General features: G+C 38.6%; 1 protein-coding gene across 1 annotated transcript in view; it reads left to right on the top strand.

The window, feature by feature from the left end:
* The first annotated feature begins 2816 nt into the window (after positions 1-2816).
* The window catches only part of LOC107599324 (cdc42 effector protein 4-like), a 24111-nt gene continuing 17365 nt past the window's right edge, over positions 2817-9562 (top strand). The window contains exon 1 of the mRNA XM_016290883.1: positions 2817-3029. The gene's annotated coding sequence lies outside the window, so the exon portion shown is untranslated. The remainder of the gene's footprint in view (positions 3030-9562) is intronic.

Here is a 9562-nt window from a genome sequence, read left to right as displayed (position 1 = left end):
AATACATCAACTTAGTGCTGCTCAGCTCACGCTAGCCCGCCACCTCAGCTCACGCTTGTCCGCCGCCGGCTGTTCTGACTTACAGTCTGTAAGTACGTTTTCATTTAAAGGATTTGCCACTGATGATTCAAACGCGAATTTTGAGCAGTGTAGAGTGACATTAGTGCTTGTTTGTCATTTCTGATCACAAATGCAGACATGGTTTTGTTCACACGGCGCGATACAACGCAACACGTAAAGAGACAGTATAAGTCATTATAATCCGTAATTATATCCCCACTGGATGCAACAAATGCCTCGTTTATAATGGGTTTTCATGTTTTTTGTCTTGTCGCTCCGGGAGACGGCCTCAACAGAATGGTGAGGGGCGTAACATTTCCGTCTCACGCTTGAGGTATTCGGCCAATCACAACACACTGGATAGCTGGCCAATCACAGCACACCTCGCTTTTTCAGACCGATGAGCTTTGTAAAAATCGACTCGTTTCAAAAAGGCGGGGCATAGAGGAGAAACAATAATGTACAGTATGTGGAAAATAATGTGTTTTTTTAACCTTAAACCACATAAACACATTTCATTACACCAAATACACAAAATAATGTTCTTTTTAGCAGCATCATATGACCCCTTTAAAGATGGCATACTGGTGTTCTGTAAGGGGGCATGTAGAAACACATCCAGTCAAAGATGTTTTACAAAAATGTTGGGAACATGAGTATATAAATTATTGTAGTTTTGGATGGAATGCCAACGCAGATGCTAAGACGGTAGGAATTAATTAATTATTAATTATTAATAATGGCATCATCACGCAATGTCATCACAACATCATTTAGCAACTTTTAGCAACAAATCAACCTTCCTTTAGCAGCTTCCCCTGAAAATTAGTTGGCAACACTGCAGCGCAGGCGAACTCCAGTTTCGCTGTCTACACGATAACACTGCAACCAGAGTTTTTGAAAATCTTCACCCTGGCGGGCGTTTCAAAAATGTTCAGTTTCAGTGAATTGGTGCTTCGTTTGCATGTGGACGAACGGCCTAACCGCGCAGAAAAACCTGTGGTTTTAAAAATAACCGCGTTCGTGTGGACAGGGCCTCACAATAGTGTCAGGTGTGTTGCCCTGATGGTGTGTTATGTTTGTGTGGCATTAATGTGCCCGGTCTAAACATGTTTATTAGCTACAGTTCATGGAAAGACCAGGTTTTCAGCATATAATAATATAATATATTATATTATATTTGGCCATTATAGCACTAGTCAACAACAAGGGTATATTTTCGTCTCATTTAATGCATGACTCTTGTTTTGACATAAAAAAAAATCCATAAAGATGTTTCAGCGTTTCTTGCCTCATTCCCCTGCAGCTACAGTGGAGATAGATTTGGGCCAGATGAGAATGGGTAAGTGAGCACTGAATCATTTAACATCCAAAGAAACTGAGCTTAGATGTGGAAGAGTTCGCCTGGAGATAATCTCTTTATTCCAGGCCGGAAAGCATCAATCTGGACATCAGGGGGTAAGAGCAGAGATGTCACAAGAGAGATGAGAAATAATAAGCCATGTAGGGAGGAGAGGCCAAGCTTATAGTGTGGCCATACACAGACAAAACTCATCAACAATCAGACCTACCAACATTACAAGTACGCTGTATCTGTATATGAAATTAAATCAACACATACTGTATATAATGTTAAGGAAGTAATTGCATGATGCAAGATTGTGAAGAAGACTTTCTCAGTGTCACACTGTTTATCCAATTATGAACATGAAAGACTTTTAGTAATAATGTGCTGCTCCGTTCATATAATTTAACAAGTGAATGGCTGTATTTTTTTACTATGTAACTACCACTGATGGTTCAGGATGAAAAAAAAACGAAAAACAGTGATGGTTGAGAGCAGATAATGATCTCACTGTTCAAATATGTCTTTCTTCTGTACACACAGTGCCAAAGGCCTTGAACTGCAAGAGGATACTCCTCTTTAGGCACATATCTGAGGTGCAAATATACACATAATGGTCGTTTGCAAATTGATTTATGTGAATATACAAACGACAGTTAAACCCTGCAGGGTACTGACTAGACCTTCAATTGCACAATGACAATTGTTGCCTGCAAGATCCCTATCAAGTTAGTTGCATTTCAAAGCGATATCCAAAGACAAAGGCAGGGCCACTGGGAGGTCAGCCTCAGTAACACCCTTTTTGCACACAATATGGACTGTTTAAGGATTAATTGTAAAAATAAAATAAAAATCAGAACAAACAGATTGTCCATCTTTAATAGCTTTACTATAGCTCAGACCAATCTGAAAATCATTCACAAAATAAAAGCAATGCTTCAGTTTAATTATGGGGTAAATGTAAACATGTCTAGGTCACATTACATGCAAAAGAAAAACAAATATGAAACATTGCTTTTATTTTGCAAATTGTATATATTAAAATAATATAAAATTATAATAAGTTATACATGTATATACATGTAATAAATTATTTTTAAATTATATTTTAAATGACATTTTACCCAGATCACACTTTGATTGTCCTAAAATAGGCGTCATTTTCTTTCAAATATAATTTCGAATGTCTTTCTTTTATTTTGGGCTGAAATATAGGCCGGACGTGTTCTTGATAGATTTTGTGAAATTCACCAAAATATTGAAATTTAAAGCGACAAAGCAGCTAGTCAATAGTGCGCAAGAAGTATTAATTGTGCTGTGTCTTTAAGCGCGGTGTGTATAATATGAAGAATGGGCGTGTCTGTGGAAATAAGGGGCGGAGTTGAGTGAATTACTGCACAGAGCGGTGAGTTTAGAGCATGACACAGGAAGGATGCGGGCGGCTGTCTCTGTGTGTGTGTGTGTATATTGTCACAACTGAGAGATACATGTCTTACCTATAGAGAAACAGCAGAAAAGAGCACTGGGATATATTAGGCTCAAACAAACAGAAATGCTTTTTTTAAATACACCCAGGGGATAAAACCACAAGCTGCACAGTGCATGGATCACACCATTAAATACAGTAAGTTTTTAACTTGATATTTTACACAATTAAAACCTGCATGAACCAGCGATTATTTCAGCACTCTCGTGACATTTCTGAACGTAAATTTGGCTTATACTAAGTAAAATCCAATGTAGCTATTATTTAGTAGATGGTATTGAGTTAGGTCAAAGCTTTTTGTTTGTCTCTCATTAGTTTGCACTATGCTTACACAAGACCTCCATCAGTCTTCAAAGCCATTAGGGAGGGTCCCCAGTCTCTCCCTGGAAAGCTGTTTATCATTTTGAGAATATATGGTTTTTCTTACAATATAGAAATAAACAATGCAACTGTTAAACATTTGCGTGCATTTGCATAAAAACGTTTCCTTTCCTCTGACAGAAGCGCATTCCTTGTGTTCATTGTTTATTTCTATGAGGATCCTTCATCATCATCATCTGCTCCACATGGCCAGCTGGATCATTGTTCTTTATGTGCTCGTGCGCTTCACGCTACACTCACGAGTCAAAGGGTCTTAAATATTGATTTTCTCCCTCTTGTTCCCTATCGAGAGCTCAGATTTGCTCAGTCACCAACACGCGTCATCTGTGTTGCGACACGGGCGCTTCTCGGTCACTGTGCTGATGGCCATGTGCATGGTTGCTATGAAATATTGCCGGGCGCACAGCATATGCACTATATCACTCTTTTGTTGTGAATTGAATGCAGGTTTATAAACGGAACTGAGAGGTCGATCACAAAGGAAGATCCAGTGCAGTGGGAATGGCAATGGTACCCATGGCCATGTAATGAACTTGAATGTCCTGAGTCTGACCTACATTGTAAAACCAATGTCTTCATGAAGGGAGCTAAAAGGTTAAATAACGATTTAAAACATAAGCAAAAGGATATGTGTATATGTATCTCTCTCTCTCTCTGTCTCTCTGTGTGTGTGTGCATGTGTGTGTGTGTGTGTGTATATATATGTATATATATGTGTATATATATCATCATCTGCTCCACATGGCCAGCTGGATCATTGTTCTTTATGTGCTCGTGCGCTTCACGCTACACTCACGAGTCAAAGGGTCTTAAATATTGATTTTCTCCCTCTTGTTCCCTATCGAGAGCTCAGATTTGCTCAGTCACCAACACGCGTCATCTGTGTTGCGACACGGGCGCTTCTCGGTCACTGTGCTGATGGCCATGTGCATGGTTGCTATGAAATATTGCCGGGCGCACAGCATATGCACTATATCACTCTTTTGTTGTGAATTGAATGCAGGTTTATAAACGGAACTGAGAGGTCGATCACAAAGGAAGATCCAGTGCAGTGGGAATGGCAATGGTACCCATGGCCATGTAATGAACTTGAATGTCCTGAGTCTGACCTACATTGTAAAACCAATGTCTTCATGAAGGGAGCTAAAAGGTTAAATAACTATTTAAAACATAAGCAAAAGGATATGTGTATATGTATCTCTCTCTCTCTGTCTCTCTGTGTGTGTGTGCATGTGTGTGTGTGTGTGTGTATATATATGTATATATATGTATATATATATATGTGGATATATATATGTGGATAGATAGAGAGAGATATTATACATATACTATTATAAGGCAATGGTGAGAGATAAACTCAGAATTCAGGTTTTTATTTAATGTCTTGCTATTCTGAATTTTTTTCTCCGAATTCTGAGTTTACAGCTCATAATTCAGTTTTTTCGCCAGTGAATAAAAAAAATAAAATAATTGCGACTTTTTATCTCACAATTCTGACTTTTTTTCTCGCAATTGCGGTTTTATATCTCGCTATTTTGCAACTTTAAGACAATTTGTGAGAAAAAGACAGAATTGTGATATATAAACTCAGAACTGCAAGAAAAAAGTCTGTATTGAGAGCTAAAACCTTAACTTTTAAAAAAAAAATATTTTTAATCCTGTGGCAAAAACAAGCTTCCGTAACATGTGTATATATAAGTTTTATATATATACGTATACATATATATATATGTATATGTGTTTTATATCATTTGATTCTGTCCTGAGAATACTGTTGTATTCCAGAGATTATGAGCTTTCCATGAGTCAGTTACTGTAATTTATTTGACCATGGGGTTGAAGACTAATGGAAATCTGGTGTTTCAACCTAACTCAACTCAAGTCTATAAGCAAGGTTTAAAATAATAATAATGCAACGTATGTAGATATTAAATTGCTATAAAAATCTATGTGCCCACTTAAAATTATAATATTATTAACATGTTACTTTGTTTGATACTTTGTGTTGAAAAGACACACAAATAACACAAAGCCACACACCCACAATTGTTATAAAACTATAAATATTTTATTCAAAATTAAGACTACAGTGTTTGCATTCTTTCTGTTTGTTAAATGTTAGTGGATCATGTTGACACTAATTAATTTTCAAGAGTGCATATAAATCCACTAAAATCACTTTGAAGTCAGAAGTTGGTTAAAAGTCAGTTTTAAGAAAAACTAACATCATTTGATTAAAGATGGCACTTGGATAATTTTATATTTTGTTCTTATGTAGTGAAATTCGTGAATCACAGAATGAAAACATTCATAAAACATCTTACTCCATTAAAGGAGATCCCATATTAATTTTTCACATTAGTAACAATAGCCGTATAGCTGTCGTTTGTCGATGGTAACTATTGTTACTGTGTTAAGTTATTGTAAAGGCCTAATCACCATATGAATTCATGGTTGACTTTGGCGATGACATATGGAGCAACACTCAAGTGCGTCTGAAGGTCCACACATGTGTGTCCACACATGTGCACGAGTACCAGTTGATAAATGTGTTTGTTTAGTTAGGGAAGTTCAGCACCTGCTGGTCATCCTGGTACCCAGGTTAATGTGTTTCCTGTTCATCACTCTCTTCTCAGTAAACAGACGGCCACGAACAGATGTACAAGTTTATGTACACATTGCTCACATATGTTTTCTTTCTGTTAGTCTACTTGAAATGACTTCCGCTAACTTGTTGGGAAAATCTGTTCCTTAAACTTTTAGAACAATATCTAAATTTTACAGGCATTTATGTCAGAATTACCAGAAGTGTGTGTTTGTCTCTGCAAGTCAGTGCTGTTGGCACTTTTAGTATTTTAGCTTTTTCATTTGCTCTTGTATAGTATGCCATGAACCTCATTACTGTACTGCTCAACAGCCCTGGGCCTTTTTCAACGAGTCTTAATAATGAGATCTTTGCCAGCCTCAATGGATTTGAATGCATGTACAATCAAGCGTAGCGTTAGTTCTGTCAGGTCACGTTAGTCAAGCTCGCATCAGCTGACTCTCAGCTGATCCCCATCAACCTATGGGAATACGACAACTAAGTATTCATATATAAGGTCCCGCAGTAGTATCAGCAGTTTTCGCATTGCTCAATAGCTAATTACCCTCCTCCATCCCCAACTCCTCCTCTGTCAGTCAGGATTCAGCCTTCTGATTCTCCTTTGAATCAGACTAAATCTAAAATGTGTACATAACATTATTGAACTTTAACGATATCTGCAATACATTTATGTTGGTTCTGTTCTGTTTATCCTGGGGGGTTATCACTGCTCTCCCTGTTCTCATTCATGCTAGGCTGCATGGATGCGCAGGGAGTTCTTGCCCAGAACGGAACCATACCGCCAATCCAAACTGTATGCTAATTGTCAATCATCTTTGACGATAGTGGTCCTGACAGAACTGCTAGTTTGTTCCACGACCCTTTTTTTTTAAATAAAAAAACGAATGAAATCGATTCAATTTAGGATTTTATAGTACATAACACCCTGTTTTTATATGAATTGATGTCCGGGGGAGTGTTTTTGAGTATATAATCTGTTTCTGTTTGTTTTGAATTTAGATCACCTGGTGTTAAAATGATGATATTAGTTTCCCTGTAAAAGAGCACAGTGCTATACAGTAAAAAAGAAGACCACATTATGTTTTTACAGTGGTATTTATCTCTGTGCTGTGTGAGAGCATGTCTTGACCTCGACAGTTCTGCATGTGTGTGGCTGAGCGTGTGTCCAGTGTTTTCACGTTCAAGGAAATTCCACATAAACTGTATTTTCCCCCAGAACAGGGCATTGAAAGCACTGCCAAGCGCCGGAAGCTGAAAAATGGCTGAAAGAGCTGTTAGTATGTAGCGTGGAATCATCATACAAATACAGATGTTAAGAGAAATGAGATTAGGTGGAAATAACATGCTTGATGAAACCAATTGCAGATGGAGATATTACATGAGATTTATTTGACATGATACAGTGGGCTATGTGAATTCAACCTCATCCAAACCAACAACCACTGCCAGTTCACTGACTGTGTTAAACTTTGTGTAACCTCTCCAAACAAACCCTGAAACATCAGAATCTTGCACAGTGTAATTAGTGGCATTTGACAGGACAAGAGTCAGAATCTCATAATGAAGTCTAAATATAAAACTTAGCCTTGTTACTTATCCTGCACCAGTTGTGCTATGGACATGATACCTCAAATCATGCAGCTTTTTGAGGAAGCTACTCAACTGTACATTAGATTTCTGGACTCCATAAATCAAATTGTTAATTTTCTTCCTGGTTTTTTAAACCAATTAATTTGCTTGACTTCTCCAGTTGTTACAGTCTTACCTGGTGTAGATTAAGGATAAGGTTTTTTTTAAATATTTAGTCAATTTCTACCCAATAAAATATTTTAGAGCTTTGTGTAACTAAAAATTTATATTCATTATAAAAATGCTTATGGGTTTTTACGATTTTTGTTTTAATTACATAAACAACTTTCCAGGTTTAGAAATTAAACTTTTAAAATTAGACTACCTCATGTATTAAAGGGGTCATATGATGCGATGTCAATTTTTCCTTTCTCTTTGGAGTGTTACAAACTCATGGTGCATAAAGAAGATCTGTAAAGTTGCAAAGACTAAAGTCTCAAATCCAAAAATATATTCTTTATAAAAGTTAAGAGTCAACCATGCCTACCTAAAATGGCTCATTCTAACATGCCCCCACATGTCTACGTCACGATGTGGGAAGATTTGCATAACGCCGCCCAAATGTTCACGCTAAGAAAGAAAGCGTAACTTTTATTCTCGCTGTAGTATTGTTGCTGCCGCCATGTCGTGAAGGCGCTGTGTGTTTCATTGTGAAAGCTAAACTACTTTGTTTGGGCTTCCAAAAGAGTCATGCCTAGAGCTGATCCGTGCTGGTCGCTGAGAAAATACATCAACTTCACGCTGTGGATCGCCGGATCGGCTTTCACCGTGGACGAAGCGGAGTCTAGCCCGGGGTCATCACATGTGGTTGCCGCAAGCCCGCCGGCCGCTCCTTCGTCGAATCCGCCGGCTGCGCCGTTCTCAAGCCCTCCACCTCTGCTCACTCTAGCCCGCCATGTGTGACGCTGTGTGTTTCGTTGTGAAAGCGAAACTACTTTGTTTGGCCTTCCAAAAGAGGACACGACTAGAAATCAGTGGTTAAGCTGTATTTACAACACTGCTCCAGAACAGTTCAACCCAAATATTAATTTGTGTGCAGCACATTTTATGGAGGACTGTTTCCTGATCCTGGTAGAGTAGACTACAATGCCAGCTGTTCTGACTCACAAACTGTAAGTAAGTTTTCATATTTAAAAGATTTGCCACTGACTATTCAAACATGAGTTTTGAGCACTGTAGAGTAGCACTTGTTGTTTGTCAATTCTCCGATCACTAGGGGTGAAACGATATATCGCAGTATAATTGAAGATGCCCCGTCTTATAAGTCCGACATCTGGCAGCATTTTGGTTTTCCAGTCACGCGACAGGACGACGGTAAAAAAATTACAGACAAAACACAAACTGTTTGTAAACACTGTAAAACAAGGCTGCCAGACACAACGTCAAACACTTTGAATATGATGTGCCATTTAAAATGGCATCACAACAACAAACTCCTGCCACAAAAAGGGTGAAAGAAGGCCAAACATCTATACAATGCAGTTTTGCTGCAACATGGTCTCAGTCAAGTGCGAAAGCTCAAGAAATAACCAGATGCATCGGAGTTTTTATTGCAAAAGACATGAGACCATTTTCTGGTCGAGAATGTTGGATTTCGCGAATTGGTTAGTGTAATGGAGCCCAGATACCATATTCCGTCACGCCCGCACTTCAGTCAAGAGGTAGTTCCAGTCCTGTACTGCGAAGCTAAAGCAAAGGTGGTCTACGGTCTGAAAAAATCAGAGAATGTGGCAATAACGACTGACGGGTGGACTTCGCAGGCTTGTCAGAGCTATATTACAGTCACGGCGCATGTTATTACCACAGAGTGGGAAATTAAAAGTTTCGTGCTTCAGACTCGCCCCGCTTTGAGTCACACACTGGAACTAATATAGCCGGAGTTTTAAAAGCGGCTATACAAGAGTGGGAGCTTGAAAGGGCTCCTCATAGTACTGCTGTTGTTAGTGACAATGCACGCAACATGGAGGCGGCAGTGAGAGAAGCCGGGTTGTCACCGCATATTAAGTGTTTCGCGCACACATTGAATCTTGCATCGCAAGCAGGTTTAAATGTTTCT

The sequence above is a fragment of the Sinocyclocheilus grahami genome, unplaced genomic scaffold (genome assembly GCF_001515645.1).
Source record: "Sinocyclocheilus grahami isolate Dianchi unplaced genomic scaffold, SAMN03320097.WGS_v1.1 scaffold264.1, whole genome shotgun sequence".
NCBI lineage: Eukaryota > Metazoa > Chordata > Actinopteri > Cypriniformes > Cyprinidae > Sinocyclocheilus > Sinocyclocheilus grahami.
Note: the sequence above shows the minus strand (reverse complement) of the source record. Positions and strands in the feature narration are given on the sequence as shown.